The following is an 8839-nucleotide window of genomic DNA, read 5'->3' as shown; positions in this document are numbered from 1 at the left end:
CACCCCGCCAACCTCGGGCTTCGGTGGCGCGGACTCCCCTAGCACGGGCACCTCCGACTTATCCCGCGGCTTCTCCGCACCTCCCGGTGGGAGCAGCTCCCCACTCTGCACCTCCGCCGCTGCCGGCTGGAGCGGGTTCCCACGCTGCGCCTCCGCCGCTGCCTCTACCGGCTGGAGCGGCTCCTTGGGCGCCGCCTCCGGCGCTGTCTCTCCCGGCTGGAGCGGCTCCTCGGGGGGTGGGGGTGGCGGTGGTGTCGGGCAGGACCGGATCAGCGTCGCCAGATACTCCATCCTCTGCAGGTGGCATTCACTCTGGTCCTGCAGCTCTTCCCGCCTGCGGCGCCACACTGCCGCCTGCTCCTGCTGCGTTGCCGCCAGTTCGGCCACCATTCTCGCCAGCTCCTCCCTCTGCTGGCCCACTCCTGGATCTGCCGTGCCTCCCGTCCCGGGTTTCGGCACCACTGTAAACGACCACGGCAGACCCAGTGGTATTTTAACCATTCTTTATTAATACTGGACGGTTGCTGTTCACAGTACACGTAGAGCTGCAGCTCTCCCGCTGCCCGCTCAACATTATCACAACAACAACGCCAACCACAGGACCCAGTTGTCCTAACAGTCATCTTAAGTAAGCTTGATCCAATTTTTTTGAGTTCTGGGAACAAATGAGCTTGTACACAGTACTCAAAATGAGTAACTTGTCCTAATTTAGTCATTTTTAGCTAAGCTTTACTCAATTTTTTTGAGGCAACGAGTTTCCTTAATTTTTTTGAGTTCTGGGAACGAATTAGGTTTTACAGTGTAGTTGCTGGTTCGTCTGTGTATCTCCCTCCGTCGTCTCTGGGTGTCTCTCCATGTCTCACTGCATCTCCGTGTGTGTCTCTAGATTTTAGGTTTGTTTTCTATGCTTACTTTTCCCAGTTTAGGTTTTACTCAGTTCTGCTTTTCGCCACTCTCGCCTTTGATGTTTGAGCACGCTCCTTCATTAAAGCTTCCTCACTTCAGTAATGTGTGCATCCTGGGTCCTTTAATAATTTACACACTGCTTGGCATGCAATCTGTGACAGGAACAGCTGTAAATGATTTGCAGGTCTGTGTGTCTGCTTCATGCGTCAAAAACCTTTGTGTGTTTTTGGTTCATAGCACCTCTGCGAGCAGCCACAGCTCAGGTTGATGTTCGAGTCAAGTCAGGACACAGAGTTCATGACCTTTTACCACCACCAGATATCACTGGAGCTAAAACCTGAGTCAGTTCTCAAAGATCGGCTGCTGCACCTTGTGTGATATTAATTTGATCAATAATTAACCTGCAGCAGGATTCTGCTCCAACACTCTGAACAACCCTGAGAACGAATCAGATGATGTGGGTGTGTCTGCAAGCTTCAAAAGATGAGCATTAAATACTTCACACCAGCAAAGAGTCTGAAGCTCACAGGTTAAAGATCAGCTGCCACACTGTCTACAACAATTCACTTTTCTAGAGCAGATAGCCTGACTGTGGGCGTCTCTGCAGCCATAAACAGTTTAAACATTAAACACTGAACCATAAAAGAGTCTGAAGCTGCAGCTCACAAAGCTCAGCTGCTGTGCCTTCATATCAGTTTATATAAATCTTTTCCCTCTCTGCACATTCACTTGGCAGTGTAGATCGGCTGTTTTGACCGATCTACACTGTATGTTTCAAATGTAAATAACCAAAGTCTTGAACTGGGAGTAATTTGATTTTATTGTTGGTTTGGTTTCTCGTTCTATATTTCCATGTAGATGAATGAAGACAGATTCATTCTTACCTTTTCAAAATGACTGTGAGGTCCACCACATCTATGCTTTTCTGCCTCTTCCTGAGATCACCCCAATGATTTTCCATTGTTCTGAAATCTCGCATGATATTGTGATATTGCGAGTCATCTGGCTTTAAGGCAGCTAACCACTGTTACTAGATTGTATCACATCATCTCAACAAGAACTGAGAAGTGTTAAGTTAAGTTTCATGCAGATCGTATATGATTTAATTATGTTCACGTTAGAAACATGCTTTGTTCAAACTCTTATAAATGTAAGCATCCAGTTTCTCTTTTTGAGTGAATGATTAAGAAGAACAGACAGAGTGTTTCTATATGGAAATAGTTTCTGATTCGTCTTCAGTCCATCGTCTGTTTAACCTGACGTTCATATTGTTCATATTTCTGAGTGGGAACTAAATGATTCCTACATCATTTCTGTATTGCAACAATTGGACTTCTGCTGTGTTGCTATTTGAAACCGTGTTTTAAGTATTAAAAAACAAACCCGGTCTTCCACATGGGTGTGTCTGCAGGTTTCAGCACTGTGAACATTTAACACTATAAAAGACTCATACGTTCCTGTTCAAAGGTCAGGTGCCTTTAGATCAATCATTAACCTGCAGCAGGTTCTAAGAGTTTCACTTTCAGGAGGAGAAGATATCAATGAGTCACATAAATGAGAACTACAAAGTCTGTGACACACAATTTACTGCAAACTGCATGAAATCTAACCTGAAGAAATTCAGTCTTCTGCCTGTTGTGGTTGTGACAGCTGCTGGTAGGAGAGTTTGTTTGTAGGAGGTGGAGATGTTCTCAGAATGAGTGTGTAATCGTCTCTTTGTGTAGACACATCTCAACATCTCTAAAATTAGAAATATCCTGTCTCTTAGTGACGCTGAAAAACTAGTTCATGCATTTATTACTTCCTGGCTGGACGACTGTAATTCATTATTATCAGGATGTCCAAAAAACTCACTGAAAAGCCTTCAGCTAATCCAAAATGCTGCAGCAAGAGTCCTGACAGGGACTAGAAGGAGAGAGCAGATTTCTCCTGTTTTGGCTTCCCTTCATTGGCTTCCTGTTAAATCCAGAATTGAATTCAAAATCCTGCTCCTCACATACAAGGTCTTAAATAATCAGGCCCCATCTTATCTTAATGACCTTGTAGTACCATATCACCCTATTAGAGCACTTCGCTCTCGCTCTGCAGGCCTACTTGTTGTTCCTAGAGTATTTAAAAGTAGAATGGGAGGCAGAGCCTTCAGTTTTCAGGCCCCTCTTCTGTGGAACCAGCTTCCAGTTTGGATTCGGGAGACAGAAACTATCTCTACTTTTAAGATTAGGCTTCAAACTTTCCTTTTTGCTAAAGCATATAGTTAGGGCTGGACCAGGTGACCCTGAATCCTCCCTTAGTTATGCTGCAATAGACGTAGGCTGCCGGGGGATTCCCATGATGCATTGAGTTTTTCCTTTCCAGTCACCTTTCTCACTCACTATGTATTAATAGACCTCTCTGCATTGAATCATATCTGTTATTAACCTCTGTCTCTCTTCCACAGCATGTCTTTTATCCTGTCTTCCTTCTCTCACCCCAACCGGTCGCAGCAGATGGCCGCCCCTCCCTGAGCCTGGTTCTGCCGGAGGTTTCTTCCTGTTAAAAGGGAGTTTTTCCTTCCCACTGTCGCCAAAGTGCTTGCTCATAGGGGGTCATATGATTGTTGGGTTTTTCTCTGTATCTATGAAGCGCCTTGAGGCGACTTTTGTTGTGATTTGGCGCTATATAAATAAAATTGAATTGAATTGAATTGAATTGACACTAAAAGCTGTGAGGCAAAACTCTCTGCTCTGAAACTCTTCACTCAGTCCTCACGCTGAGAGTTTAGAGGCTGAAGAGCACAAATGAGCTTCTGTTTCTCAGCAGTGCGCACACAGAGAGCCACTCCTCTCTGCTCAGTCTGAACAAATCAAAGTGAAACGTCTGTGAAAACACAGCTGCTGATTTTAAGATCGGATTAATGTCTCAATGTTTCACTGTCAGATTGAAAAATAAATAGAAATGATTTGAAGCAAGCAGGAGGCAGATTTTCACAATAAGAGCACTTTGATCTTAATTCAGTTAATGTCAAACTGTCACCAACACTGCTGTTTTGTCTCAGTCTCTGAGCAGATTCAGGCATTACTCAAATAATAAAGGCTTTTTATTACTATACTTTTCATTAGTCTCCAGGATGATGATTATAAACAGAATTATTAAAGGTTTTATGATTTCAGGCTGAAAATCAACATGAATTTGGTTCTAAACAAAGAAGCTCCTTTAATGTGTGTCATTAAAATTCTCACAGACCTCACAGAATATTTATAACACATCAACAATAATCAGGCCTGGGATCCTCCTGGTTACAAACAGGGTCCAGGACTGGGACTCTCAGGTGGATCCTGCAGGGTCTGGTTCAGGAAAAGGTTTTAGTAGAAAGGTATGATTTCATTTATTTGAAGAGATCAGAGAATTATTCTGATTATTAAGCTCAAGTCAAATATACTAATGCGCACGGCGCCGTGACACTTAATGATCTGTTATTGTACATTTGTCACATGTGTGTATTTGTTGTTGTATTGTTGCTGCCATGATGCATCACATGGGACCATCACACACCATATGTGACTGTTGGTATGAGGGTCCTTTTCACTGATTCTGTGTTAGTTTCAGATGTAACAGGACTCAAAGCTGTCAGAAAGCTTTTGTCTCATCAGTCCACAGAGTCTTCACCTCCAGCCTGTATTTTCCTGACACGTCCTGCAGCGCCTCCTCCTGGTGGAGCAGTTTGTTGCCCTGATTTCCATCAAATGTCAGCTGACTGCTGGAGCCTGAACTGTCCCTGTGCTCCAACCTTCAGGACTGAACACCAGAGTGGAGCAGAGAGCCTGAAGAGCCTCCACTGTGTCCTACAGGATGGATTCATGTTGACATGAAGTTCAAACTGCCTGTGTCACTTCAACACACTCTCACAAAGAGTTTGTAACCTTCACTTCCGGCTTAAATAAAGGTTTTTGACATAACGTTGTTCTTGTTCCAGAATACAAATATTTTTAAAAATATTTGTCCGAAATAAGTATTTGTAAAAAACACGTTATTCGTGCCTTTCTGAATATCGTATTCGGGTTGGGCTCTACTCCTAGTTGGGATTCTTGTCCTTTGCTGATGCATGTATTGTACAGCCATGAGGAGCCTTAATAATGCAGCTGCATTATTTGTCCACCATAACAGAGGTTAGTGTTCAACTCTGTCACCACTCTGGCCACATGTTGCCACACTTGTACTTCCAGCTCTGAGCTGCTGCTGCTGCTGAACACGTTACTTTTGTAATTATGTCTCCAAGCAGCCTCACAGCTTTCAAAGCAGAAAAAAAGCATTATTTCCTGATAATGTTTGATGTGCTTGTACAAGATGTAAAGACTGGTAGTTTGAGGAAATCCTTTCAAAAACATATTTGCTTGCACAGAGCAGTGAGCCTTCTTGGTTTCTTGCAGATTAAAAACAGGATTGGAGTGATGAGGTACGCGGTGCTGCACGGCTGTCTATGGGATGACCTGTACATCAGAACCACATCAGCCCAGACCCAGACATCTACCAGCACAAGTGCAGAGCCTTTATCTCACATGTTTGAGCATTCGTTCACCTTCATCTGGTTGTTCTTATTGACAACTCTTCATCCAGTCCACCTTAAACACAGTGGGTGTGTTGCTGGGATGGGAGTTACCTCATGGAGCTGTTGTTGCAGTAAAAGAGTTTTGTGTGTGTATTTCAGTCCATACGAATCAAAAAAAGTTGACTAATGTGACACTTGCAGACTGAGTGATGCTGGTGGTTTGTACTGGGTGTGAGACAGAGCTGACCCCTGACCTCAGGGTGGAGAAATCTGATAGAAAACTCTTGCTGTGTCCGAATTCAGGGGAAGGATGCTCATAAGGACACTACCTACCTACGTCACAAGGTAGTGTCCTTAGACAGACGGGTAGTCAGGAAGTGAGCGGCTGTGGACAGCCCCTTTTTTTCTCCATAGAAACTTTATTGAACAACATGGAGCAACTGGAGCAATACAGGCCTGCAACGTAGGGTTTATTTCTGCCGGCTTTAGGTTTAATTTGGGACTATAATTGTGTTATCACTGGTGGTTTACACTGTATATGTGGGGATTCTGTGTACAGTGGGTAAATTGCTGTGTGTGTTTTTTTGGTTTGCCTGAATACTGAAACCTGCCATTTTATTATTTTGTTGTTTTTCATTGTTTGGTAACTTAAAGGAGGGTTGCATGCTCTACTTTACAATGTGTATGACATGATTTACTGTAACTGTAGACACTAGTGTTCATTTTCGTGTGTAGTGCTACTTTTAAGGAATAAGCTTCATTGATCCCAGAAACAAAACAGAAGTTAATTTAAGAATATCGTACGAGAGTACACTAGAGAAAGAACCCAAAGCCCATTTATTTAATGGTATTGAGTAAATGAGGGCTACGTGTGCATATAGTACGTGTCTGTCATGAAGGTGTCATGTGTGCATATCTGTGGTCAGTGAAGCTGATTGTGATTAATAGCTACACTACAGAGTGCCCAAAGAGTTGTTGCATTGCTTGTTAGCCTTGTTTTTAAATGGTTTGTCAGCAAACTGACCTCTGACCTCTGACCTCTACAGTACTGACCTGTACAAAGAGCTGTCAGTCTCAGCTCTTCTCTCCCAGCACTGGTGGAGCAGGTGTAGTTGCTGCTGACGGCCATTGTTGGTTTTCTCAGAGACAGGCGGAGGTCTGAAGTGTTGAGAGCATCAGCTCTCATCGATGTGCGCCGCTGTAACGCTGCTTTTGACCTCTGAGATCACCAGGTATGAAATCCGAGTACTGACAGGGCAGCAGGACAGATCTTTCCCCCTCATTCACTTCCATGAGCACAGCCAAGGCATGCTGGGAAACTGAGGACACACCCACAGATGTAGAAATGACCTGCATGCGGTGGGTTTGTCTCCTCACAGGTGACAAATTAGCTGCAGAAACCCAAGCCAGGTGTCTGAATACTGACACATGGACTCTTCCCATCCAGAGGGAGGATTTAGTCGCACTTTATAATAACTACACAATAGTGAGCATTAGTATGTAGTTTATTAATGGAACCAGACCCAAACTGTTCCTTTTATACCTGACTTTCAGGACCTCCAAGTCTGCACTTATGCTTATTATCAGTTGGAGCCCCTCCTCATTCTTCTTCTTCTTCTTTGGTGCAACCCTGTAAATGTTGGGGTCTCCCTTTGGCCCCTCCCCTTTTCTACAATTCCCCTGTGGGAGAGGTCGGTGTCATTTCTTTCCCAACACTGTACAACACAGATATAATGTATATTTAGCCACCCTGATGTTTCTGATTGTGTTTTTAGTTCAATCATTGTCATCATTGTGTCTTTGCTAGATGCTGTAAATGTGTAGCACGTGTTGTAGGAGCTGGAGCGAGCAAGTTAATGACTTGGAGCTCTTTGTTTCTTTGACCTTTCATTGTCAGACACAACGTAGGAACACGCTGGTTACATTAAGACAGATTTAAAAGATCTGGATCAATAAGTTCAGAACGTCATCAGTGACAGCAGTTTTATATGTCTAAAGTATGACATCACAGACAGAGCAGTTATTTAGGAGCTATTATGGTTGTAAATTATAGGTTTATTACTTAGAAAATGATTAATGAAGTATTTAGATAATAATAATGTTTCAGATGATTAACATACAGGACAATTCTGCTTCTATAAATGTTATGAAGTTTGATTTCTCTGAGGTTTCATAAATACTCATCTCTGACTGTAATTTCTGGTAACTGAGGCACTTACTAGTCGTTATTGGTAGTTAGTGCTTTTGTCTGATCTCAGCGAAGGAGACGATTATTCAGACTTTCAGGAGGTTTTAGATGAAACTGAAAGGCCCACAGAACCAAACACGTCTCAGCTGTGATCACACCAGAAACAGACAAACACAAAGTGATCAAACACATACCAAAGCCTACACTGCCATCTAGTGACAAAAACTAGTACTGCTAGACAACCAGGCTGCTTTAGAGCAGGTGATATTTAGGTTGGAAAATAAAAAATAAGTTCAGGTAAACATTTGACAAAATCTTTTGGCAGCTGACATCTGGAAGTGAGCTGTTCTTTGGTGGTAATTAACAGTTTATTCTTGTTGGTAATTATGTAATGAAAGGTAGCAGTAAAAGAGACACACACACACAGAAATGTTCCTCCATGGCTGACAACAACAACTAGTGATGGGCAGATGAAGCTTCATGAAGCACTGAAGCTTTTCATTAGTGATGTGACGTTCTGTATCGAGGCTTCGAAGCTTGTGTCGAGTAATTGAGGGGGCGTTTCCACGATGCGCGTATCGAGGCTTGCTTCATTTATGGGAGGAGCTGAAAATGATGACGTCCGAAGCCTCGCTGCCCGGCTGTACCACGTGACTGGTTCATGAAGTGGTTCGAACTTTGCTGCGAGCTATGACAGCGATATAAACCCCTCAGACTTCATTCAAAATGTGGGTGTTTGATGGAGAGTTGCGGTTAGTGAGAGTTTGGAGACAGTTTGGAGGTTTATGAGAGTGAGGAGAGAAAGTCAGGAGAGAATGGAGCCAGCTAAGAAGAGGAGGATGTCCTCCCCTGTGTGGGAACATTTTGATCTTATTCCTCCCAACAAGGTATGTAAATTTCTACAGAAGATGTATTTTCATAATACTGATGGTGAAATACAATTTATGTCAGGCGGCTTTACTTTTGTACAAGGTGAAGTGTTTGCTATGTGCCAGGGAGCTGGGATATAACAACAACACCTCATCCATGCTTAGGCACTACAGAGCTTTGCATGAGAATAAGGGGAACAGCGATTGTGGAGCAAGACCAGGTGAGCCATCAAATGTCATGATAATATAGCATGCAGTAATGTTACTAAATGATATAACAATATTATACAACTGTAATAAGTTACGTATGTGATATTTATATTTGTGCTTTGTTTTTATTGTCTTTCCTCA

The 8839-nt window shown here is 43.1% G+C and overlaps 1 protein-coding gene across 1 annotated transcript in view; it reads right to left on the bottom strand.

Annotated features, from left to right (window-relative positions):
- LOC146389369 (NLR family CARD domain-containing protein 3-like) overlaps window positions 1–8839 on the bottom strand; it is a 158927-nt gene that overhangs the window by 86661 nt on the left and 63427 nt on the right. The gene's annotated exons all lie outside the window — the stretch shown is intronic.

This window comes from Perissodus microlepis, chromosome 3 (genome assembly GCF_051167445.1).
Source record: "Perissodus microlepis isolate ML-2025 ecotype Zambia chromosome 3, ASM5116744v1, whole genome shotgun sequence".
Taxonomy (NCBI): Eukaryota; Metazoa; Chordata; class Actinopteri; order Cichliformes; family Cichlidae; genus Perissodus; species Perissodus microlepis.
This window is presented reverse-complemented; position numbering and strand designations above follow the sequence as displayed.